This window comes from Oreochromis aureus, linkage group 2, assembly GCF_013358895.1.
Source record: "Oreochromis aureus strain Israel breed Guangdong linkage group 2, ZZ_aureus, whole genome shotgun sequence".
Lineage (NCBI taxonomy): Eukaryota > Metazoa > Chordata > Actinopteri > Cichliformes > Cichlidae > Oreochromis > Oreochromis aureus.
The window spans coordinates 16,584,345-16,611,942 of record NC_052943.1 but is presented as its reverse complement, the minus strand read 5'-3'; the positions used below and the strand labels follow the sequence as shown (position 1 = coordinate 16,611,942).

Sequence of the window (27,598 nt, the reverse complement as noted above, 5' to 3'; positions counted from 1 at the left end):
TCCCGCCACTCAGTGCTACACATTAAGTGAGAGAGAGAGTGAGAGAGAGTGGTAGATGTAAAAGGGGCGTTGGGGGGGTATTTTAGCAGTAACTTCTGACACAACCTATGATAAAAGCTGTCATCCGAGAGCAGTGCAGCAAAAAGACTTCATGCCATCCGTCTTATGTGGGCACTGCACTTGAAGGATTTAAAAAATGATACATGGAGTAGAGTTCTCCCACTCTCGCAGTTTGATCCCAAGTGAGCGTTTTACAGGAATTGCATCCAGTCATAAGCATAAATAGGGCAAATGGCACCATCTGTGCGAACTGGATGAGGGGGTTATCATGTTAAGTCCTGCAGATAGTGACCATTAAAAAACAGGACCACTATAAATGACCACACTTTTTCATCAAGTGTCATCTCCTTTGATCTTAAAGAGAAGATACATGTGTGTCTGCATGTAGCCAACTATAAGTCCAGGTGTAGTTGTACTGCCAGTAGTAGTAAATATAAGTGAAAAACTGTGCACATGTGCGCGTCCAATGCTGAGTCAAGCTCCAGGCTAGGTTTACTATCTGGTGTTTACAGAGAGTCTGATCAGAGGGATTACAATTACACAGGAACTGCTTAAGACAGCTGCTTTACTCAGTGTTATCAAGCCACCCACACTCACCATACGCTGACACCTAACAACACGCACAAGTGGTAAATGGAAATCTACACCCTTCCTGGTATTTACGAGCACTTAAAACAGTAACAGGTGACGATCGGGGTGCTGGTAGATTTATTGACAACATTTCTCCAGGGATTACTGGCATCCGGACATATTAAACAACAGGCAAGTAACATAGCAGCAGAAAATACCTTTGTTTTTCAGTCTGTATCATATTGCAATTTCTCGTAACTATTCAATTTTAAGGCACTAATAGTGAGCATCATTCACACATATGTATGAATAGTGTAGACTTAAACAGAGACAAAAACCATGGGTTTTGCCAGTTTGACAGTGTTTACTGGGATTGGAAATGAAGACAGAAATAGCTTAAGCCAAATCAGATCAGTTCTTATACTTATTTATTTATTTTTTGACAGAAACATATTGTACAGTCACTCCAACTTGTTATATATTTGAACAATGAGAGACATTTGTCTTAATCTTGCTCATCATTTGCCCTAGGCTAGGTAGCCTACCTAAACACTCTCAAAACACTCGCTTACTAAAATACATCAATTCAGCCCAAAAGTTAAAAAAACTTTTTTGATTGCTCTATTTAAAATGTGACAATTTGGTTTCTAACAAATGTGGTTCAGCTCAACACCTCCCAAGAAAATCAAATACACTAGTTTTAGTCTGATCTGCCTCAAAATAAGTTTTTCTCCAGTGTGATAGAATGAAATAAAACTACATCATAGCAGTTATCCAGCAACTATTTTTAACAACACAAAAAGCTGCCAGAATATTTAGCGATATCATGTAAGACTAAATGTCAGCTCCGGGGAGGGGAAAGAAAGCACCAGTTGTTGATCATCTCCATGATGTGAAAGTGCTTCTGTAACTGAAAACCACTAGTTAGCCTGTCACACTTTTCCAGAACATTCTACACTGCAGGGCTTGAGGAATAACTCGTGCGCCTCACCAAAATGCTCCAGCTTCTTTTTTTATATGCTTTCATTCATTTCATTCAGACATTCACCCACTGATAGATTCCTGTTGCCTGAATGGATTGCTGAAAATAAAGTACCTGGCCCATGCCTGCTTCCTCTTCCTCCTGTAAAGAGAGATTACTGTGTTCTTCCCTCATTAATGGTGCCACAGCTGTTTGATTTTTGTGTATTTAAACAGCCAGCACTGATGAGCAGGCACCAAGGCCACAAAACAGTAAACCTGCTTACAGCATTGCAGATAATTGCTATGACAACATCCACAGTGGATAAGACATAGAGCGGCTGGAATAGAAACAAAGCAAATGTTTGCAATGTTCGATCAAATGAGGCAGTTTTTCCCATGAGATATGGGCTACAGTATGGTCGATACTTGTTTAATGAGGAACTATTGTATCAATTAGGCACTAATTACTCCATTATAGCTCTTGTGACTTTATAGTTGGGTAGTTTGTTAGTGGGATTCATCCAACAATTAATGCCATGGTGCCACGATTCAAATGCTGCTGACACTGTTGACAAGAGCAAAGTGTATATGTTCTTGTCTGTGCTGTTAACTTCACTTTTGTACACTGACCTTAAATACAAGGCATGTTTGTCAGCTACATCAGCTATACTGCTATAATAATTATGCGATTGTCATATATATACAGTAGAGGCTGTTTGCAGCAGTGATAGTATACTTTGATTTCATTTCTTATTTTAGTTACCTTATGCTGTATTTTTATTTAACTTATTTAAATGTCATTTGTATTAAACCTATTCCTAAAGTGTTGCCCAGATTTGCAGCTTTCCTATTAAAAATAAAAGAAGAAATGCATTTCTCTTTAAACTTATGCTACTGATCATATATCTTAATTGTCATGTTATGGCAATAATGAGCATTCTTGACAGTTTCATAGGTCAGTTTGTACTAACAGTGCTGCCCTTTAGTCCTAACAGAAAGCCAAGTAAAACACTAGAAACAAATGCCACACCGCTGCACTAGACCAATGAAAATGGCACTGAGAAAGATTTTTGATGCAGCATCCATTTCCTCATGCTATTATAGTTGTATTGCCACAGCTACAGGCCAGATGTCCCATTCAGCTGAGATGAAGAGATACTAAGAATAAACCCAGTATGCTCGGTGCTTGATAATAATATTACAGCATGCAAAAAAAATAAAATCAAAAACACACACACGCATCAGGAGTGCAGGATTTGAAATCATGCACCACGGCACACTATCACAGTGATCAGTAAAGCTACAGATTTTGTTTTGAATCACACCCAAAATTTGACTGCATCCATGACACATTACGCACATCATTAAAAGTCATTATCAGCTCCAGCTCCTGCGCTATCAGTGTCAGTCTTTCTAAAGACTTCTAGTTCAGTCTTCATGGTAGCATACAAAGGTATTGTGAAATAAATGGTTTAGATTTCCTTTATTATGCTGCTAGTAAGGATGGTTTTCAAAGCAGTAACCAAATGATGTAAATTATGTATTTTGAGGAAATGATTTTGATTCTTTGGAAAAATAATGGCTTGAGTAGAAAAATGAAAAAAGTGCCATTCACACCTAATTTATCTGAAAAATACTTAATGAGGCTCTACATGTGCTTATATTGCATTTCCATTATAGCTGCAATGATAGAGCTATACGTTTTTTGTTACTGGGTACTTGTGTTGTTTTTGTACAATAGTAAATTAAATATTTGTAAGTTTTAGGCTGTTATTAGGACACAAGAAGACATCTGATGGCATTTTATACTCTACAACAGCGGTCCCCAACCCCCGGGCCTCGGACCGGTACCGGTCCGTGAGTCGTTCGGTACCGGGCCGCGAGAGTTGAGGTTCAGGTGTGAAATGTATGGTTTTCAGGGTTTTTATCGGTTTTCAGCGTTATTTTGTTATTGTTTTTATCGTTAACTCGGTTTTCCTGGGTCTTTTCACGTGTGTTATGAATAAATCTTCTTTTTTTCGGTACCGGCACTAGTTTTATTTTGTTGTATTCATCCGCGACACCTCATTGCCGGTCCGTGAAAATATTGTCGGGCATAAACCGGTCCGTGGCGCAAAAAAGGTTGGGGACCGCTGCTCTACAATATTATGATTGTTCTATTTTCAACCTTATGTTCATTTCTCTGTGTTTCAAAGCCTCTCCAAGACAATCATAATCCTACATATTTACAGCCTGTATTCCAGATAACAAGTCAACCAAAAATGCAAGATCAGTGGAGCACTGCTTCTACATATTAATAATACAGCCGACAATTAAGAGCATAATTTCTCTGTAATTTAATGAAATTTCAATGTATTCTAATTGACATTAGAATGTAATTGTATTTACCTAAAACCTACATCTAGTGTGCCTACCTACTTCATGGTAGGGACTTCATGTTCTGCTTTACCAACTTACAAAAAAATAAATACTATGAACTACCTAAAATTACTTATTAATGATTTCTTTGTTTCCTGTCTAAACCTGGTGTGTTACCCACTTATTATAGTGCACCTGTTTTTTAGTATTTGTAGGAAAATGTGATATAATATAAATATAACAGCATTTAATTACAGGGGGATTACACCCTTAGTCATGGGTTGTGTTATAAAGTGTTAGCAACTTTAGACTTCAGCGATGCCGCAGAAAAGAAGTTTAAATCCCTTTAGACACATTACATACATTTAGACCCTAACAGAACTGCATTTTAGATGCTTTCTGATTCCACAACTTATCAACAGGATTTTTAAACAAGGGTAAAAAGACCAGGTGCTCTTTTTAAATACAATAGCTGTCTGCCAGCAATCTGGAGTCATGGATCCATCAGATTGTTTTGAGTACAGGTTTTCGTTAAACTGTTGTATCCTGCTGTTTCCTATCTGATGTTGATAAGGGCTCTGACATAAAGTCACAGCCATTATTAATGTCAGAGCAGCAGACCTAATCCAGCAAACATGAACATGCTACCACTGGCATCAGTACTGAGGAGCTTACAACAGTACACATCGTTCTCACAGACTTACAACCGATGCTTTCCCCACAGTCTATCAGGTCTAAATCTAATGCAGACTGGATATGCCTTTGTCCTTCATATGACCTAACCACAAACACTCCATTATGGCTTGACACTATAAATCCCAGAGGGACCACAGTTCAGTACATAAAGCACCTTTGCGCCAGCACAATTCCCTTAATTGAACTTTTTCATGTTACTCTGATTACCATGTTATGGCCATAAGCCGGGTCAAGTAGCCATTTCACACACTCAGCTTTTATTGTACTTCTAATTCTATCTAGTATGAACTGTCAGTCTCTGTGTCTTTAAACTGTAAAAAAATGCATGTATGACATGTAGCATGTAGCACAGTAAAATTTGGCAGCAAAGTTGAGTGATAGTGTTTAGGAACTCCAATCACTAAAGTGAGCAGCAGTGCTTTTCCGTGACCTTTCTTGCTGCTAGCTTGATTTTCACCAGCCACAGAGGATTGTGTATAAAAGGGACGAGATGATGAAAGATCTCTTTCAGGGTAGAGGCGATCTAATTTGGAAGAGGCAGACAGATGCAGAGTAGTATAGTCACAGACTATATGCATACTACAGTATAAGACACAACAACCGGCTAATATGTATATGGACTATAAAAAGACACACAGATCGCTCTTGTGGGGAAAACGTTTGACGGTTATGTGCATATACAATAATCTGGAAGGTGATCATTGTATAATAATGTTCAATAGTCACCTTACTTTTCAATTTAAATACCAACAGTAGATTCAGATTTTAAGAGCGTGCTCAAATTTTTCGTAAACAGATGATTGTTGGTAATAAAAGGAAAGAAATATAGAATAGCAGCCTTTGTGAACCCAATGACCTGACTACTTTCTTGCAAATTTATAGAACCCACTTCTGCACCTCTCCACCTGTCACACGTCGGCACCTTTAGAGCTCATCCACAAATACTAATACTTCAAATACTTTAGCAGTAATCGGCACCGCATCCACAATCATTCTCTTCATTCTTGGCCTGCCTTCAGCCTACTCAGTGACCTGCCCCCTGACCTCTGCCATAAACAGGTGTGATGACTGTAGGAGCAAAGCTGTGAACATGGCACAAAGTTAAACGCGTGACGACAGCTTAGCAACCAGTGAGTGTTTTAAAATAACTCGAGTTTTTTGGCCCAGCAAAATAACTTGATAATACTTTAACAACTAAAACGCACTGTGGACTGATGCACTTAGACTTTTAAGAGAAACATTTAGGACAATGCTGATTACTGCAGTTTGAAACCTGACTTTATTATAATCACCGTCACTGATGAGTATTTAGAAATACTTCAGTGATGTCATACTTTGAGACCAGCATATGTGTCACATGTGGCTAAACATTTGTAGATCCTTTAATGGATTCCGATCTGCGACATTAATAATTGTAAAATCCTCGCCAAACTTAAACTTCTCTGCAAGAAATGTAACTTCTGCAGGACACGAGTGAGTAATAGGTTTTACTGCTGTGCCAACTGGGGTCCTAAAAGCCATAATCATTTTATTATTATTAATGGGAACACTTTATTTGAATACGACATTTAGTTCTTACAGTGTAGTAAAAAGCAATTTTACATTTTTAAATGTATTCCAGTGTAACTGTAGATATAACTTTTAGGGCAACTAAAATATTAATTTTCTCTATCTTTGGCAACAACTGTAAACAGTGAACTCACACAGCTCCAAGGGTCCAAAGGATCAGGGGAATACAGTCCAGAGCAGCCCAGTTTCACAGTATTTTTTTGAAACTGGTCCCATATTATACTGTTGTCACATATGAATAATAGAGCAAAGTATTTACTGGTATGAATGAGAATACACACACTGCATCATATACTGCATGTGTTTGACACAGAGACAGTGGATGCCGATCACCTATTTACAGACAAGCGTGCTGTGTTACCATACTTAGAAAACACATAGAGGAGCCTATAGCCTATATTATGACCTAGATGGGAGAAAGAGGGGCAGTGAGAAGACTTAAACACTCTTCTCTGTCTGCTGTCTCAGTGGAAGTGTAGAATTTTCCTTCTCCGACACACTTAGCAACTTAATGAGGGCTTGTATTGTGCTGTGGAAAAAGTATTTACCCCCTTCCCAATTTTGTACTTTTTTTGTATATTTGTTACATGTACATGTTTCATCCTTAAACTAATTTTATTACTAGACACAGATAATCCAAGTAAATACAATGTGCAGGTTTTAAATGATGATTTCATTTATTAGGAGGGAAAAAAAACTGGCTAAACCTACCCAGCCCTGTGTGACCCTGCCCCTCATTGTTAAGTCAATAATCACCATATCGAGAAATTGCTTACATAAAACCTGAATGACAAAGTGAAAGCTCTCAAAAAGCAACAAATCATGCCACGAGAAATAAAGTCGGTGACATCTATCAGTCAGGAAAGGGTTACAAATCTATTTCTACAGCTTTGGGACTACAGCAAACCATTAATAGAGCCATTTTCCACAAATGGATAAAACTTGGAACAGTGGTGAACCTTCCCAGGAGTGGCCAGCCTACTAAATGTTCTCCAAGAGCACCGACAAGTCATCCGGGAGATCGCAAAGATCCCACAATATCTAAAGAAATGCAATCCTCACTTGTTTCAATTAAGCTTAGTGCTCATGAGTCAACAATAACAAACAGACAAAAATGGCATCCACGGGAAAGTTTCAAGGTAAAGACCATTGATGATCAACAAAATAAACGTTGAAGTTTTTGAAAGGTTTACATCCTATTACATCTACAGTAAAGCTAATACAGCATTTTAAAAAGACATCCTCATACCAACAGTCAAACATAGTAGTGCTGCTTTGATGGTCCAGGGCTGCTTTACAGTTGAGTTTCAGCTTGTGTTTTTGTATGTGTTTCCTTATCCACGTGTGAGATTCAGAGTGGCACGTTCATCCCCCTTCAGCTGTCATCGCCACCATGACTACCTTACCAGTCACACAAGCCACAGGCCAAAAGCCTACTCATTGAAGTGAACTGGCTAACACGTGAGCCAGTGATTTAACAAAATGAAGAGCTTCATAGGAAACTGCTTGCTGCACTCAGCTCTTTTATGAAATGGGCTGAGCTGTGCAAATTTCTGGGTAGAGGGGGTGATAACTGTCATAAAATGTAAAGGCAAAGTCCTCTGGAAGAACTTTTTCTTTGTAAAGTTAAAATGACCAGTGTGAGCTTAAATGGCCTGAGTAACTGGGATGGTCTGATCTGGTGTAATCTGGGCCGGGTTGTTCTGGGTCTGTCTGTTGACTGTCCCCTGCTCAGCTCTGCCAGTCTGTACCCAGAGGGCCTGTTATTTTGGGAGCTCAGCTGAGAAGAGATGACAACATCATGGACTGCTTAAGCTGCTTACATTTCCTCAAGCACTCCCAATGCACCCTGGGATCTACACTCTTGTGTTGCTACACTTACTGTTGCTCCACAAGCATTGAGTGTATGTGAGCAGGCACTGTGTTGCATTCCCAACCAAAAACCGTTCAAATCTTAACAGTTACACAGGAAGAAAAGTCCTGTTAAAAGTGAATAAAGAATGATGTCACAGAGAAACATGTTGGAAAACCAAGCAATATGCAAGACATAAGAATAAGTAAAGTTTAGGATGGAAAAGATTGAAGACAGGTGGGGTTGAGGTGATGCAGAAGTGGTATGATGTAAGGTGTGTATTTGTATAAGTGTTTGTAAAGGGGTTACAGATATCAGACATGGATTAGCAATGAACGAGAGCTTAAGTTATCCATGATTTAGGAGCTTTTTTCCATAATAGAACAGCAGATGCCCAGCAGATTACTATAAATGATTTAAATTAATTTACATTTTTATATTATTCATGAAAAACTCTTATTAGATGCTTATTGCAGACTGCTTATTGGATGAACCCTAGCTGATAAGGTCTTTACTATGTAATCAAGAATCCTGTAGCTTTAAGCAATTTTATGTGATTTGTATGTGATGACTCTTATACAGCACGTCTGCTCTCGTTTGGGTAAAATCTGTATAAGTATTGTTTTTGATATTCTATGTGCTATGCAGAGGGGAGATAATACGTTAACAAGGTTCAGGCCATGAACTGTCAGAGAGCTGATATTTTAACAGCAAACATAATTCCTGCGTGCCTGGCTCAGGACTTCTCAGCTATCATTGCTCACCATGCACTCAAACATCCAGCTCTCATCCAACGGCACAGACAGGCCACCATAAAACTTCTGGCCCAGGATATTACAAGCTCATTGGCCTGGAGAGTGACATAAAATTTAATGACATGCAGTGTAAGTGTCGCTGAGGAAAGAAGAGGAGGAGTTAAACAGTGTGTTACACAGAGTTCAGTGTTAACAGAGTAAGTTGGAGTGGCAGGGATAGAAGAGGAAAGAGACAGGCAAAAGGATTTAAACCTACATGTGACAAAGCAGTCTGCAAGTGCATCACTTTAATTTTAGACTGGGCTTAAGAGTTTTAAATATTTATTGAAACCTACTTGTTTTACAGTTGGTTTTTTTAAAGGTCCATATTACTTAGCTAAAACGGGATCTACTGTGATTTTTGTTTGTTTTGGGGTTTTTTTTCTTTAAATAGTTTTTACCTCAGTTCTGGAAAGTAACAGGCCATTTCTAAGATGCAGGATTACTGTACAATAGATGCAGACCTTTATTTACAATTATCTCTGTCTGAGGGTGGTGTGATGGTTCAGTGGTTGACACTGTCAGCTCATAAAATAAGGTCCTGGGTTTGAAGCCAGTTTGCATGTTTTCCCTGTGTCTGTGTCAACTCTCTTGCGGTTCTCTGGCTTTCTCCCACAATCCAAAGATATATTTGGGGCTAGGTTAGGGAGCCCAAATTTCTTATAGGTGTGAATGTTATGTGTTAGCCCTGCAGACTGGCGACATGTCCATTGCCTCTTGTCCTGTGACTGATGGGATAAGCTCCAGCCCCTCTGCAGCCCTGAATTAGATAATCAGAAGGTAATAGATGGATGGATACCTTTGATCAGTATGATTAATCATCTTTAGGTACAGTATCTCATTTTATTGTGCCCTTTTTTGAGAGCATAAGTGATAAATCAGAAGACTATCATCAGAATACAAGTAAATGAGGCAGTCAACCCTACTCAAACTCAAGGCTTGATTTTACCTGTGTGAATGTGTTTAATCCTGATCAGTTTGTGAATACTCTAGGTATGAATGTTTTTCATGTTTGTTAACTTCCCTAGGTGCAAAGGGTTAAATTGGAGGGCAGATAGATGGCAAGATCAGTCACAGATTATCTGTCCAGACATTCATCACCAATCAGACTGCTGCTGGTGCAGACAGCATCCTGCTCCACAGCATGCTTCAAAGTAGGAGAGACAGAAAGAAGTGAGAGCAGAAAGAGAGAAAGCCTCCAGCTAGAAGAGTCACATGAAGTAACCTCACAAGCCCGCACACATGGACCTCTAGCATGCAAACTTAGAGCATACTTATATTAGCAGTCACGCAGCTTGTACAGAAAGGGTAAACTGCCATATGGTGCTACTCACATGCAAACATAATTTAATCTTGTGCCTTATGTTGGTTTTCTTCTGCATTCCTTCATAACTACGTTTATAATTTACTGCTTTTAAACTGAAACTCATTTCAAAAAGTCTGTTTCTCACCCTGTGCTGCTTGGCTTCATTTCTGGGAAACTGAGAAATGATGCTGTGCCTAGATTGTTTTGCATGTTTACAAACTGTCACTTAATTGATGCTAAAATATTCACACTACACAACATGCATTGATATAATATGCGTACAGACACTGACAGAATCTCCTCATATGATTATGGACTCTGACATGCACGCTGTCGCACGGTATTCCCTGCAATGTCGGCAAACCAAGCTTAAATTACTTGTCTTGCTCCAAGTTGTGTATTAGATGACATGAAGGAACATAAGACCTCTCAACAGCTTCAACATTGCTCAGATATAGCAGATGGTGAAGTAATTATTTCTATACTGGCTTACACAACCTCTGCCTCTAAAAAGCTGGAACCTCAGTTTTCACAATCCCCATCTGTAGGAAATAAACTTGGTGTGCACACAGGCCAATCAACTATAACAAAAGCTGACAAAAATTGATTGTATCTGGCCATGATCAGTGTTCTTAACAGCTCCCCGCAGACTTGTAAGTTGGCAGGATGCAGCTTCACCTTTATGAAAAACTGCAAATAAAGCAACATTCAGTGTATTAAATTCAAAGTTCAAAGTATGAACAAAATTATAAAAACATACGCTGCTTTAGCGTTGCTTAACTAGCCTTCACTGGTCCTGAAAAAAACATCAACATGCAGATGGAACGTAAAGAAATGCTGCAAGAATGTTTTGGGGTTTGGTGAACCTCACATATTGTTATGAGTAGGGGAGACCAGGGATAGTTGTAACGTGGGTCAGTTGTAACACTTCCAATTTCTCCAATCAGGGCTAAGTTTCAAATGATGTGATTCATGCTGTGCATGCCCAATTCAGTTCTGCTATCACATGTGAAAAATCAGCACATTTTGTCAAACACAGACAATTTAACACGAAAAAAAGTAATTTGTATGCCAAAAAGTAAGTTTTTCTACTTTATTTCAATTTCTAATAGCATTATCTGCTTTGCAGTTAAACTCATCAAACTTAAATTATGTTATTTGTATGTCTATGGGGATATATTCTGTGTAGGTCTTTAGTGCTAATGTTTTAGCCGTTGGCTGTAATCTTAGCTACTTCATGGCTATAGGAGTCTGGGTCAGTTGTAACAGCAACAGTCTGGGTTAGTTGTAACAATAATGCAGATGTTACAACTTACCACACTATTACTTTAACTTATATTAAACAAGTTGGGGCAACGACATCAGCAGAGAGAGGTTCACTGGTCGCTTTTGTATATGCGGTTAATGCCATTGGCAACACAACCACTGTTTGTGTTCCCACACATACATTATGCAGACCACTGTGTCAGAGATGGACCAGTAGGAAGTATTGGTAGTGGAAATAAATCAGGATGGGTGCAAGAAACAGATTTCCTCATCTTTCTGAAGCACTTTGCAAACCACGCCAAGGTAAGCCGTGATAACAAGTAATGGAATTGCGATGCTGGTGCACAACTACATTTTTTCAGCTTCATTGTTATGTTCAAAAGTTGGTGCAAGAGTTGTAGGTTATAATGCCCACTGAGCCAATGAGGCCAAACTCAAGGAAGACCAACCAAAATTAATGAAATATTTAGTTGCAGAAAATTCCATCATCTGTCTTTTTTGGGGGGTTGGAATATGTTCAAAAGCTAGATTTCTGCATTCTGTCACACACACACATAGCTACATAAATGGCTCTATGTGCATTCATGTGTTGAATAAAAAAGATTACATGTTAACATTTTGTCAGTACCCTTATTTCATTGTGTTACATTTCACCCCAGGATATGTTACAACTAACCCAGACTATGGGGTTAATTGTAACATTTCACTCTTTAATGTTTGAGACCATACCATGCAATGGGTAATTGTGCTGCAGAGAAAATAGCTGCACTATTTAATAGCAGAGACATGTAAATACTTTGCATTAAATTTTCAATCCACTACCTTAAAAGAGCTCCAATTTACAGACAGAAATGTCAAAAATGTTACAACTATCCCCGGTCTCCCCTACTTTTAAGGTAAGAAAAGAGGAATTATTCTCTCTTTATTATTTGGGAAGTTATTTTGTTAAAAATTAAGTTAAAAAAATAAACATGTACATTTTCTGCCATGGAAATGGTCTAAACCAGCGGTCCCCAACCTTTTTTGCGCCACGGATCGGTTTAATGTCAGACAATACTTACACGGAGTGTAAGTATTGTCTGATAAGGTGTCGTGATAAGTACAGCAAAATAAAATGATACGATCAAGACAAAAACTGTGGTATTTTGTAAATATAATAATAAACGCGAATTCACTGTGTAATTGTGTAACTTTATTAGCAGCATCCTCCTGAAATGCGCCAACAACATTGAGAGTAATATCCTCCTCTCTGCCCCTTAATGCTCTCTGGTTGCTATGGTAACACGTAAATATTCCTTTCAAAATATGACACACAACTAAAACACGGGAAAAAACCCAGGGAAACCGAGTTAATGATAAAAACCCTGAAAACCATAAATTTTACACCCAAGCCTCAACTCTTGCAGCCCGGCACCAAATGACTCACGGACCGGTACCGGTTCGTGGCCCGGTGGTCTAAACTGTTGTTGTAAAGCATGACTGTATAAAGATAATAAGGAACTACATACAGTAGATTAGTTTCTCATAAAACCTCAGGGCTTTTTGTGTAAAAGAGGTCATGTACAGCAGAGTACATGACCTCCATAGGAACCTCGAGAGCCACAACAGAGGCCCCAACTTGATACATTCAGCATGAATGTCTGCCATTGTCGGGTCATTTTCTTCCACTTTTCTGTTTTCCATGCCCCTTCAATGAGTAGACAGGGTTCCATGACACAACTACTTATTAGTAAGAAGCAGTGGGCAGGCAGAGATCGCTTTGCAAAGACAAACAACTTAATTAGTGGCGGCACAGCTTTAATAAGTTCAGCTCAAAATAGTTTGGAAAAGCTGGTGAAAAACCAGCACTGTAATTATGACTGTGCTAGATTTTGATTCCCAATTTATAGGGGAGGCCACAATTACTGTGTTTGTGGAGCTTTCACTGTATTGTTGGTATTCTCCTGAATGTGAGGTCAAGAAGTGTGTGTGATGTAAGAACTCACTGTTAAGAAGTTTTCAGTTATGTGATGTTCATCTCTCTGGGAAAAGCCAGAGAAAGCCTGCATACGTTAAGTCCTTTCCACAAAGAACACTTGGCTTTTATCTTCTTGAATGTGCAAGACTAAAGTTAGAATTGTGGTCCTCAATTTAATCCTGGTAAAGCCTACAATGTAGTGGTCTACGTCATTGTTTGCACTGCATTACCCTCGTGTGCTGGTGTATCTGCACTCCTCTGCCAACACGAGAGAAACTGAGCTGATCATGTTGAAATTAGAGCTAATAAATAATGAACAACTGAAATGCAGGAAAGAAAGGACTTCAGAACAGACTGAATCTATAGATAGATTGTATGAAGCATGAAAATGAGAAAACGTACTCTACATTGGGAGAACATTTCATATTGCATTAGCATTATCAGCAAGCTAAATACAATAGCAGCCTATTAGATTTTAATAGAGGTACCAGCCATGTGATAATTAATGCACTTCACTGTGTTTACGCTGCATAATACTACCATGTCGCATGTTGCATGTCATGCTACAGTGTAGTATAAGCATGCATGTGTATTTCTGTGTGTGTGTTCACATTCCATCTGTAAGGTGTATTGAAAGAATTTTGCATTGCCTTCAGTACACACTCAGCTTTGTATCTGTCTAAAAATGTGCTACAAAGAAGAGCAAATAGAGAGATGATTAAATAAAACACTTCTGCACTGCTACACAGCTGCTCACACATGCAAATATATACGCATCCCACTAGGGTTTTTAGTCTTATTCAGAGCAGGATGAGAAGTGCCAGAGTAGCAGTCATCAAATGCACAACGATAAATTCACCTATTTTCATCATTCAACTCTCTCTTTGGTATAAACTGTGGATCGCTAGGGCCAGGTTTAGGCAGGGCAAATTTGCACCGCTTCCTTTATTCAATTTGTTCTACCAATCTGTGGGTAATTAGTGTTTTATTATTAAGGTAATGGCTAATTACTCAATAAGGGACTGGGACTCCCTTCCAACATCACAGTTCAGTGGCAAGAGAAAGATTATAAAGGTTCAAAAGTCTTTATAAACATTACAGTTTATAAGCAAATAAATAAATATGTGGAAAGAAAATCATATAATTTCAGGAGATAAAGTTGCATCATTGGATTATGGAGGTAAATTGTGTCATAGAGATTTTCAAGCTAAGTTCCTCTTACTGTGTATTTTGGTACAGTATACACAACTCTGTAAAACAACATAGTTCTATTAAATTTAATGAAAAAACTGCTGAGCTAAGTTGCCTGTCACAGCGATTAGCATGTTGGATTGGACTCTGGCAGGGGTCAGGTCACTTGATGCAGCAAGGTTAGTGGTTATTACAGAGTAGGCAGCTTGATTAGCCTGCAGGGTAAAGACCAGATACTTCCAAGTATGTGCTTGTGCTTGTGTTTTTGTGTGTGTATGTGTGTGTGTGTGTGCATGCACGTGTGTAAATGTGGATTGTATGAGTAGGTGGGTACTATTGTTTTGCCAAGGCCAAGACAGGATGGCGACCCAGAGCCAAAGACAAGAAACCGGTAGAGCAACTCAACAACGAAACTGAGCAGCCATCTGTGCCTCTGAGCTTTGAAGCATAAATTGTTGAAAATCAACCCACCCACTCACACAAGCACAACCTATACACGTCTATACTATGTAAGATTACACAATATATTCATCAGAGAGAAACTGTGGATTTGTAGAGCATGTTGTGAGGGAACGAAATCATAGTGTAAGACCCATGAATGAACAAAAGAGTTAATGGATTCAGCTGAAAACCATTTTTACAGTTGCTACTATAATTAAGCATTTCCATTGTCAATGCATTACAACCCTGTACATCTGTACCAAAAAACATACATGTGCATTAACAGAAAGTCTTTATATTTCATTCAAACATAACTGCCAACAGTTATGTTTTTGTTTTGTTTTGTTTTTAACATTAAAAAAAGCAAGAAACAATAATAATGGCAATCATTTTTAGTGACCTGACAGACAAAAATATTACTTTTATATTATTTTTTGGTTTTCTAGTGTCTCACAGCTGAGAAGCCATGCAAGTGCTTTTTTTAATGGGTGTGATGATTTTAGCGAAAGTGTGAGGACTGCCTCCACACAGTGTTAACAACACATTCTGTTCCTCCTACCAAATAAGCCCACAGGGTTCAAGTACAGTCTCTGAACAGACACACCAACATACACAATGCATCAAATCAGAAGCATGGGAGACAATCAGATTTATTTACATTCTTCACAAGGCTCATCTCAGCACTTGATACCAAAAGCCAGAATGAAATGTATAAATCACTTTTTTTTTTAAAGTGGATGTGTTTGTTTTTACTGGTAGCATGATCTTAAGATGTAATCATGTGGAACTAGGATCATGTGTGAATCTACAAATGTTTTTGTTTCTCAATATTTCCATCCACAGTAGACCTCAAAAGTGTTACAAATCTGTAGTAAATGGAATCCAATTTTGCCTTTAGCGCTGACTTAATTCTTTGTGGCATAGATTCATCCACAGATTCATCCATAGGTGCTGATGGAAACATTCCTCAGAAATTTTTGTCCATATTGACATGAAAACATGACACATTTGCTCTAAATCTGTCTGCTGTGCGCTCATGATGCAAATCTCCCATTCCAAGACATCCCAAAGGTGCACCACTGGATTGAGATTTTGTAACTGAGGGGAGCCATTCGAGTACACTGATTTTAAAGTCATGAAATTGTTACACTGTGGTCATAAAGGGACGGACATGGTCAACAACAATACTCAGGTAGGCTGTCAAATTTAAACAATGCTCAAACTGGTAATAAGGAATCCAAAGTGTACCAAGAAAATATTCTCCACACCATTTTATCATCGCCGTGAGCATGACCCACATGACCCACTGATACAAGGCAGAACTAATTCAGATTCAATATGGGGTGCGATAAGGGATGCTCTTCTGCACACCTTGGTTGTAACAAATAGTTATTTGAGTTGCTGTTGACTTCCTACAGTCTTAAAGCAGTCTGTTCATTCTCCTCTGTCATCAACAAGGCATTTTTGCCTAGAGAACTTCCGTCACTGGATACTTTTTGTCTTTTTTGGACCATCTTCTGTAATCCTTAGAAATGTTTGTGTGGAAAATTCCCAGTAGATGAGCAGTTTCTGAAATTCTCAGAGCAGCCCATCTGGCACCAACAACCATGCCCATTAAGTCATTTAAAGTCACTTAAATCTCCTTTCTTCCTCATTCTGATGCTTTTTTTTTTCAGCAGGTTGTCTTTACCAGAAAAGCACTGAGTTACTGCCATGCGATTTGCAGATTAGATATTTGTGTTAACAAATGGTTGAACAGTTGTGCCTAATAAAGTAACGGTGAGAGAGTATGTGAATGTTTTCCTGTCTTCTGAATGCATTTTTGTCTTCTTTTTTTTTGTAGCAATGCTAGCACTAGAGCTGATATTTGAGTATTGATCATTTTAATCATTATTAGTTATTAGTAATCATTGTTAGGATTTCTTCCAATTCTTTATTTTGTCCAAATCTAGATTTCAATGTATAAAGAAATCTGTAAAATTGGAACCTGTGAAAGTCTCCAATTTTATACCTTATTTATCAGCTAATTTTGTGTAACACGTAGATAGAAGATAATGTTTTCTTCTAAAATGCACATATAGTGAACAAAGCAAAGATTTATTTAGCAAAAGTATAAATAGATGTAAAATTCCTCTTCAGAAAAAGTAAGCACATCCTCAGCTTTTGAAGCCAGTGCAGCCCCATCCACCAGTGTGTGACATGGTCCTTTTGAAAGGGTTTGCTACTCTTCCTTCCAAAATGTTTTCAGTTCAGTTTAAGATGTTTGAGCTTTTGCTTGCATGTGCTGCTCCCTTTCAAATATCCTACATTTCAACAAAATTCAGATCTTTGACTACCCATTCCATAACTCTTCATTTCTTCTTCTTGAGCCATCCCTGGGTGGATTTGCTAGTGGTGCTTAGGATCAAAGGTTTACTTACAGTTTAAGCACTTTTTTTGATATGATGTGAAATTCATAGTTAAATCACATAATGTTCCCCAGTCGCCAAGTCAGCAAAGCAACTCCAAATACTAACATTTCGATCACAGTGCTTTGCCAAGAGATTCTTCTGTTGAAGAAGCAACTATGTCACTGATTCATCTGTCCAGAGCACATTCTTATTCTAAATACTTTTATCTGTTTGTAAAACCTCTTTATAATTAAACACGTATCCAATTTGACACCATCAGTTGTGACAACTGCCTACAGATGCCGAGAGATGGCATTTTTGAGTTACTGCAGATGTTTTTTTCATCAAAATGAATGCTCTTGTATTTATTGGGATTGCCAGTCCCAGACGAATTGCCAGTCATTTGAAGCAGTAGTGGATGTTATATTTCAAATAATCTACTAGCTTCCACGACCTTTTTTTTCCTGAAGTTCTTGTGGAGCAGCTTACACCTTGGCAGATGGCATCACACACTTTAACAGCACAAAAAACACTTGATGACATGGAGTTAAATAAGTCTCCCTAATCATTAGCACCTTCTCTGAATCCTGTGATTCTAACATTTCTATATTTGAATAATGTAGAATAAAGAATAATCCAGACTGCTCTTACATTTCCATGAAAAACATCATTTTTTTCTCTTATTGAAAGTCTGATTGATTCTGTGTCACATTTTCAGGTAATTTTTTAAAATTTATACTTGCTCAAACGTGTCCGAAAAGCCAACAGTCTTCTACACTGGCTGTATATCGATCTGTATGTGCATAGTACAATACACAGAATACTATCACAATATAAACATAAAAGGAAATCACATCAAATCTACATCATAAACTGATGCCAGATGCTGTCAATTCTGATTTACAGAGTATAGCCGAACAGAGAAAGCCCTGCAAAATCCTAAGATAACTCTGGCAGACCAGACATAAAAAGCATTAACACTGACACACACATACACACACTTGTACCATGTGAAAACAAGAGCTATTTCTGACTCTGCTGTTTGGGGATTTCAGTTTATTTCCTGCTCTGTCAAACATGTTCTAAATGTTGGTGCGAGAGTCACGTCTTTGTTCTATAAGACCAGGGAGAACAAGTGACCACTTGATTACACAGCACAGCAAACACATGACATAAAGGTCAGGAACACAAAGGAGTGGGTACACAACTGCAGAGTATTGTGCAGGACGCATGGTGTTCTCATCTGCTCTTCTGAAATTATACACATCTATTACTGATTAGAAAAATAAAAATTAAATACAACTGGAATCAGCTTTATTTTAGGTGACATTGCTACTATAAGATATTATGCAAGGTCCCCCAGTAACCAAAGGAACTGAAGCAATTTAACATTGTCTTTGTCCTAATTTTCCACTGTAACCTTTAAGCAAAGCTGAAATATTTTGGCATTATTGCACGTAACCTTTTCATCTCGCCTACAGCACTGTTCATCTTCTTTATGCTGGCCAGTTCTGCTGTTATGTATTACTGTTAGATCACTGACTGCCATCTCTCCCTCTCTCTCTCTCTCTCCCGCTGTCTCTCTCTTAACTCTCCATCTCTTTTGTCTTTCTCTATCTCAGTGCTGCAGTGTAGGCAGAGACTTGTCTCCTCTAATTACATTGAAAACGATGTGATCATTCAGTACAGAGAATCTCTAATGACATCTGGCAAAACAAAGAAAAAAGTTTTAAGGCAGGAAACTGAATCACACTGCCGCCTGGCTAAATGTCCACTGACTGTGAGGTTAACGGTGGGGAAACTGTAGCATCACGGTGTTTGCTTTCAAGCAGTTTTAACCGTTTCCACATTATCAAGTATCCAATCCTAACTCAGCTTGTACAAAAGTTTCTGGTAGGGTAGTACTTAAAGTGCTATAGTTTGTATCAGGAATGCCTGGAAAAGACTTCGTGTTAAGACTAGCCTTCGTGTTTCCAGTGAGACTTCATGTTACTCTTACAGAATGGATCTCATTCCCCTCGCGTTCAAATTTCCATCCACCCTCTTCTGTGCTAAAGGCCAATCACAACAATTATAAGGGTTGATATGATGACTAACATCTCTGACATTCTTCTGTTGCTCAGTGCTATTTCACTACATCTGTGTTTTGTTTTGTTTTTTCTCTGATTAGTAGCTGAGCTGTCCAGGGAATTGTGGCCTATGCCTTTAATAAACCCTGAAGAAGATTTCAACTGAACTGAGAGGATGCAAACTATTTTGCATTTGTCTGTCAATGCCAGACTAACTTCAGGGCAGTTTATTGGAAGACGTTCTGGCTGTGGCTTCACATTAAGGTCACTTTTTTTCTGGTAAGGACTGGAAAAAATGTTGTGATTCACAATTAAGAGTAAAAGTTGCCCGTTAAACTGTAAAGTTTTCCTTCTTATGTTATATGATTTTATTGGGTTATTGGAGTGATGATGATTTGATGCAGAGATCACTCTGGTTGGTCAGTGTTGCGCTAGTTTTAACTGGTTTTTCACTATATAATCCTGGGCAATATAATCTATGAAGAGCTCGGGAGCTAAACCTTACATATACTTTTGAATTGTTAGAAGCACAAATAAAGTGTTATCCAAATTAGAAAATTATTAAGAAAAACAATAGGGGGCACTCATTTACTGTTGCCTTTCCCTCTTAATTTATAATAAGCTGTGTATCAGCATGCATTTTTCTTTGTCTGGGTCAGAGCATGCACGTTTGCAGCGCTGCGTTCAGTGCATGTAAGCAAGCCACCTCGGTATCTTCCACCCATGACTGACGACTCCCATGCTTATTGGGGCTTTGTTGCCGTGGCAGCGTCTCATTATGTAAATGATGTCTCCCTGATGAAAAGGAGGCAGGCGCAGCCGTGATGCTCACTGCTCCAGACTGTGTAAAATTGGCTTCAGGGACCAATGAAGGAGCATTGCTATATTTAGCAGTCATCTTAACAATGTCTTTCTTCTTTATTCTTTCTCACATCTTTGAAACAGAAGGCCCACTCGCATTTAACACTTGTGTCATCTTTTTCACACAGTGAGTACTAAAATATTACTCCAAATGCACATAAAGGCACATTACCAACATTTCAACAGTGGCTGTGGCATTTACGTCTTCAAGGCTTAATATGTCGTATTTCTACATTCTTGAAACTTCCTTCTGTTGAATAGTTTCCTAAGAATGTATTATCCTTCCTTCCTCTGCCATATATCATCACTGTCATGACCCAAGCTCAAAGGGTCTTATTCCAGCCCAAGAAAAATGATCCTTTTAATGCTATAGCCAATTTTTAAGATAGAAAAAATATGTGCTGCTATTGAATTAGATGCCAGCAACATATTTTAATAAAGTAGGGTTAGGGATACCAAAGGCTTGGACAAGCTTTCAGTGTCAAAGGCTGACTCTTTGAGAAAAAAAATTCTTTAGGAAACCGTGTAAATGGATAAATAATTCTTGTTATAGAATGAAATTGCAAAGGATTTGGAAATTTCATCATCTAGGTTCCATAATATGATTTAAAGATTTCAGAGAAATCTCTGTGCGCAAGGGATCAGGCAGAGAATCAAATAGTGAACGCTTGTGATCTTCGGGCCCTTAAGCAGCACCACGTTAAAAACAGATGCAATCTTATAGTAGAAAATACTGTATATACTCAGGAATACTTTAGATCATACTTCATAAAAAATGCTTTTATCTTTCCCAATTTAACAATATATCAGATCAGTGAAGTATTACCCTTGTGCTTCCAACACTGATATGTTTTTCTCATAGACAGTGAACTGCTAAGGTAGATCACTGATGCAAGCTGAAGTGTGGCCCTGCCTGTAACTTGCTTGTGAAACAGCTGCAGGACCGGAGGAGAGCAAGAAGCCGGTAATCCTTTTGACTATTCTCTGCACGTTTTGCAGAGGAGATGGTGGTCTGCTGCTTTGGAGTCTTCCGGGTGAATTCACTCTACAGAGACTACAGCCTTGTCCGGCATTAAGAGACTGTCAATCACTAATCTGCATTCTGTTCAAACCTGAGGCAATCATTTGCCCTTACCATAAGCACTTCTGGCCAGTTAGATGCTGTTTCCCAGACCTGCTCAGCCTGTAGATCCTGTTTATTACCGCTGGTTCATCCTTATCTTGTCCCTTTCCTACCTCGGCTTAATCCCCTTTATAATTATCATCAACTTTAATTAGTTAATGTGCAGAGCAACTATTAATCCTGAGCATCATTTCAAATACAGAAACCAAGGCCATGAAACCTTTGAACGTGACATGATGTTAAAGCATTAACAGAAACATTTCAGCGCTGTCACTCTGAGCAGAAAATGTCTCCTTTTGAATCTTTATTTCACAATAATTTTATGTGACACTGTTCCCGTCCCACTAGGCTCTGTGGATGACAGGGCACATGGCTTCTATGGTAACCTTGGGATGCTGTAATTGCTTCTGTGACCTCTTTCTGCCCTCAAAACATCCAATAGCTCCTCATTCATTGTCTGTTGTAGTAAGTACAGTATTTACAGTTAAAAATATGTTGATAAAAATGTGCTTAATGTAATTAACAATGTCTATACTTAGAACCACAAATTGCTCAGCAATAAAAGATCCACTTGGTTCCGTGTGTTTGGGGATAATTGGAAAGAACATCTGTGGTTCAGCTTCTGCAGAACTGCACGTGTTGCATATCGTACACAAACTGTATGTGAGCCCAAGGTGGTGTGAAGGCTTTCCAGACAAATGAGTCACTCCTGCCACATGCTCAGTTGAACAGATGAACTCTTTCCTTCATCTCAGTTGGGCTAACAGCACTAGATCTGCGCTGAGTCAATTAACAATCAGAGCTGGATTTTCTCACACCTGGCAACAGTATTATATGAGGAGGACGTGATTCTGTTTGCCATTTGTCAGATGATGAGCATAAAAAAGAAACTAAGCAGTGCCATTTAAACATGCTTTCGTTATAGCAGCAGCGGAAAGGAGACCAGAAAAAGATTCCATTTTCTGCTGATTTTATCTTTGTTAAATTTAGCAGATAATAGACCACTGGGAAAAATGTCAAGTCCTCTGCTTCTTCCCTCATTAAATCCCTGAGCCAACATGAAGATGGCTAACCTCAACTTGGCTTACTGACATTAGCAGTTATAGGAAAGGGTAAGTAGGTCCAATAATCTGAAGCTCACTCTTGCGTAAAAGTGGTTTATCTCATACTTTTTAAGTAAGCAAAACGCAGCAATCCCAATCTGAAATATTTCTGTTCTTTCCTTGTTGAGAGAGATTTTTATTTTGTTATCAGCCAGTTTGACACACACAACCACAATTATGGGGGATTATCTTTAGATGGGATTAGCACGGAGTGCATTTCTGAAAGTAAAACTGCAGTAATCCAAAATCCACAGGTAGTGAATAATCCCATACCTACTGTCAGACTTTTAGTCCACACAATCATTTTGATGAAATGATTCAAGTGAAGCAATAAGATTACTATCATGAACCATGTTACCATTAGCAGGCCACAGTCAGATCTGAAGAGGACTTTGGTAAAGAACGTGTTGTTGTAGTGTTAAAACGCACTCGTTTTTGTGCTGAAGTCAAAAATAGGAAATGGCAAAAACGTTAATTTTTGTTGTATGACAAGGAAGTCAGTAACTTCTTTTTGTGTGTTCCATTTAATTTCCATCAGCTGTGCTGGTATAATGGCACTACCTTAATAATTGGAATAAAAACTACCTTGAACCTCATAAGAAACCTTTAGATCCTGGATTCTCATACAAATTCTTATTCATCCAAGTTCCTGTACCAATTCATGCATACCCCAAGCTGTGCTGTGCACTTTATACTGAGCCTTGTTTTTCATCCCATATATTTATATGAGTTGGTTTTTAGCAAACTGTCAGAATTTTCAGCTCTGGACACATACTTACTCCTGATCCTAATTTGGGGGGGGATAATGTTAATTACAAGACCATGTTCAGTAACTTTTATTGGAAGAATTGGAAGTTAATTCAATGAACACAATATTCCCAAATTTTTATTATCATTGTTAAAAAAAAAAAAACATGGCCCATTATTTTTGAGATTACATTAACACATAATCTCATGCTTGCTAAACAGCTGTGATATTCAGCAAAGAGCTACATGCTTTAACATTCATGGCTGTTTTTAAGTAATAAGGATTAAATGTCTTTAGCCCCTCTTAGTCACAATATTTATGGAGGAAGCCAAATGACATGTGTAAATTAACAACCAGGTATTTCACAATATAAAACTGCAAAGATTAGTTGAAAAATGCACAGTGCAGTATAAACTATAGGGGCACTTTAAAACTTTTCTATCGGCCATATGTGTTTTTACAGTCTGAAAATACTCTTGTGATCTTTTCTGAAATGGCAAAATGTTCACAGGAAGATCCAGGCAGAACAGGAAGCAGTGTAATTCTCATTTGGTACCTTTTTTCACTCATCGTTTAAGCACAAAACACTATTTCAGGTACTATGTTCCAGTGCCGTGAGCTTATTACATGAGCTTATTCACATGAGTTTATTCACGCGGCTGGTAGTGGTCACTTAACTTTCAAATTTAGTACTAGGTCAGCTTACACAGCTTACACAAACAACCTGCGGGTTTGTTTTCTGAGGGAGGCCAGCCTCTCACAAAAGCCTCACCTCAGAAGACATGCAGCTCTGTGGATTACCAGCAGCAGGCAGACTAATGCACCCGCAGTGAAGCATTTAGAGATTTTAGGGGCAGAACATTTCTGGCAGCAATGACGTAAAACATAGCGTAGTTTCCATTTCAAAGATGAGAAATTAATAAGATTAAAATGTCTTCATCCTAAACACGTACGTTCAGATGTATTTCACTGCTAAGTGATCAATACATAACCATTTCTAACAATGCAGCTGTCATGATGAACCAAAACACATCTTTCATGTGGAAAAAAAACCCGTTATAATCCTAGAAACTCTAATAAATCACACACCAGAAACCAATCACAGGGGACCCTGAGTCACTCAGAAACTCGAGCTTAGGAACTGAAGAGACAGGCCTTCAACATTCTCGAACACCGATCAGCACACAATTCAGCAATGGAAAGTGGCAGATCACTGATGCCACTCGGAGATCTGAGTGGCATTAGACTCCGCTCAGGAGGTGAGCCAGTTTCCTTGAGGCCGTGTAGCCGGATCCGCGTCAGTACAAGCAAAGCATCTGACAGTGAAGAACCACCCACTTTCACACATGAACATGTCGTCACTAACTTCAAAGTTGGGACAAAGTATAGAAACATAGCGCAGACTTGTAGTGTAATGAAGAACATAACCTGTTTAGCTTGACAAAGAAAAGAAGAGACAATATATAATCTGTTCATTTATGTAACCATTCCTAAAGAGATCCTGACATACTGTGACAAGATTAGAATATCCGTAGGAATGTTAAACTGTTTAAACTTCCGAAATTTGGTTGTACAGTCACTAAAAAGGACATAAACTGGGGGAAAACACAAATTTTGTGTTGATACAGTATCCTGAAAAAATATTATGAATCTGAGCCAGAAAAATGTGAGAAAATCCTGTGAGTTTACGATGTTGAAACTTTGTTTGGAGTCATTTTTCACCCTGGCATGACTTTTGTAGGACCCCTGCATGTCAAACTCTTGCACTACAAGTTGATCTCACAAATGCCAATCCTGTCACCGCATGCTGTGTCTTATTTTTGTTAAAACATCCCATGAGAGTTCACAACAGTACAAGGCTGAAGGCATTTAATAGAGTCTTAATGATTAAAGTAGTGGATCCTCCCTTCACCACAGATTGTTCAAAGGAGATTCTTGAAGAGCCTCATTAGATTAAAAGAAGTTAATGACACTGTAGACAGTATTTGGTTTTGCTGATGAGACCAGAGCAGGTGTCAGTGTTGTGGAGGACAGAGCTGCCTGCACTGTGATTAATGAAGCAGCTCCAAACTCTTCTCTGCATATCTATTGATTCATTTCTGTGGCTGGCCTTGAGCTGAATTAATCTGCCTGCAAATATGCAAGACTTATGTCTTCTTCTGCACTTAGTCCTGCAGTCTGAGGCAGACATGAATCGACTGGCTGACACTCATAACCCAAGAGGGGGCTTTATCAGTGCACTGTGCTAGGATCAATCTGAGGAAAGTAAAGGAAGGTTGGGTTTTTTTTTCAGAAATATGGAGTTGTTAACTGATTTTAATGATAAATTAGCAAAATGATGATAAGAAGCAATCAGAAAAATGTACATTAAATTGGACCATGAAGTAAAACACATACGGTGCAAATGTTTGCATAACCGATGTAGAGTTAATCATTTCAACTGTTAATGCATATGCAGTTATCTAAGAGAGGCTTCAAACCCTGGAAAGTTATAAAGCCGAGCGAGTGTATACGTCATGCTTTGACACATCACTTTGTCCGCACAACTAAGCTTCACAAGGACAGGGGGAAACTAACACAACGTGATTCACTGGTGTTGATACTGGTGCTCTGATACACAGAGCCATGTTTCTCTCTTTCAGTCTCTGCATGTTTTCTGTTTTCACATGCTTTGCTAACAAAATAAATCCCTGAGGGAGTCGGAGAGAGAAAACAGTGCCCAGTCACAAAACTGAGTCACCAAGAAAACACCCTGTAACAAAAAGAGACTTTCTTACGGAGTGACAGTTTAAATAGCATGTCTTTGTGATATGATTACTACTAGGATCACCACAGAGAACATTCCTTGTACTTTTTAGGATTTAAATCTGTCTGTAGATGCAAAAATGAGAAGCTCATGCTCGATCTCTCTTTTTTTTTTTCCTTTTTTTTTTGATTTTCGAACCAAAAATGTTTTTGTAAAGATATAAATATTCAGAGAACTACAGCTGCAAAAGACACACTAGTAAAATAAAATTAAAATATGCCATTGTAGGTAATTTAAGCAGCTTGGCAAGAGAGATTTTTTTTCAAAGTAAGAGAAAAGGGTGTATCACTCTGTTCAGAAAAAGCAGGGCAGTGAGAAGCTTCTGCAGTCCAACAGCTTGCAGGGGGAAAAAGGAGCTGTGGAGATGGCAGGTGGTTCCGGCTTTAATGGACTGTTTCCCTGAAATAATTTGTGGGACAGGTGGTTGCCAACATTGGCAGGGTCGGTGGTGATTTTCCCCATGCGGTTCTCGGCTCTTGTGCAATTCAAGTCTCTGATGGAGGGCAGCTGGTACCAAATGACCCTCTCAGCAATTCACAGTCTACTGTCCTCCCCCCAGCCCTTTCCTCTAACACGAAACCACGTGAGCTACACCACATTTGTGTGTTTTTTCTGTGAATTTATTAAAGGAGACAAGCCTTAGTGAACACTCATAGTTAAGTTGAAGATGTTTTGCTCTCATCTGATAGTTTTGGCAATGGTGCTCCCAGAGAGCGTGCCATTGATTTCCAGTGGGAGACAAGAACAAAAGCTCCCGTGGAGGTCAATCTTGAAATCAATGTATTAAAGCATGTTTCACTCACTGCACATTCAGCAAAAACCTGATAAGCTTCTCTTACTGGTGTTTTATTTTAGATGCAGAAGTTAGTTGTCAAGCATCTTATACTATAAACAACAGACATACATAAGAGAAGCTATATAGTATGTTCAAAACAATATCTATTTTTCCATTATGTTTTGTTAAATGCATCAACAAATTAACCACAGAGGTTGAGCAGTAGAGTGTTTTAACAACAAATGCACAATGACACCAAAGTTTTCCTTCTGTATCCTCCTCTGGGAAAGCAGCTTTCGATGAGGTATGCTCAGTAGCTCATTAGGGAGTAATACTTTATTAATGCCTATTAATAAATAGGTTTAATGTTTTAAAAACTGTAGTATCCTGTAGTACCCTGATTAGGATGCATCTGTACCACATATAGTAACACCAAAAGTCAGGTAGCAGTGCTGCCAAAATAAGCCAATAAGTTCATTGATTTGTTGTAAGCACTTCAAGCAGAGTCAGAACATGATAGTCGGGAGATTCAATTGCATTTCTATACTCTAAGTAAACAGGAAGACTGTTATGGGCACGCTGCCACGGTGTGAGTGTTGATTTTTTTTTTTTTTTTTTTTTTCACTAAACCTGAGAAACAGCCGTTTTTACTGGTTACAATTTAGAGTTAATTTAAGGGGGAAATAATGTCCAGAAAAGT

At 38.5% G+C, this 27,598-nt stretch overlaps 1 protein-coding gene across 2 annotated transcripts in view; it reads right to left on the bottom strand.

Annotated features, from left to right (window-relative positions):
* fgf13a (fibroblast growth factor 13a) overlaps nucleotides 1-27,598 on the bottom strand; it is a 96,767-nt gene that overhangs the window by 66,311 nt on the left and 2,858 nt on the right. The gene's annotated exons all lie outside the window — the stretch shown is intronic.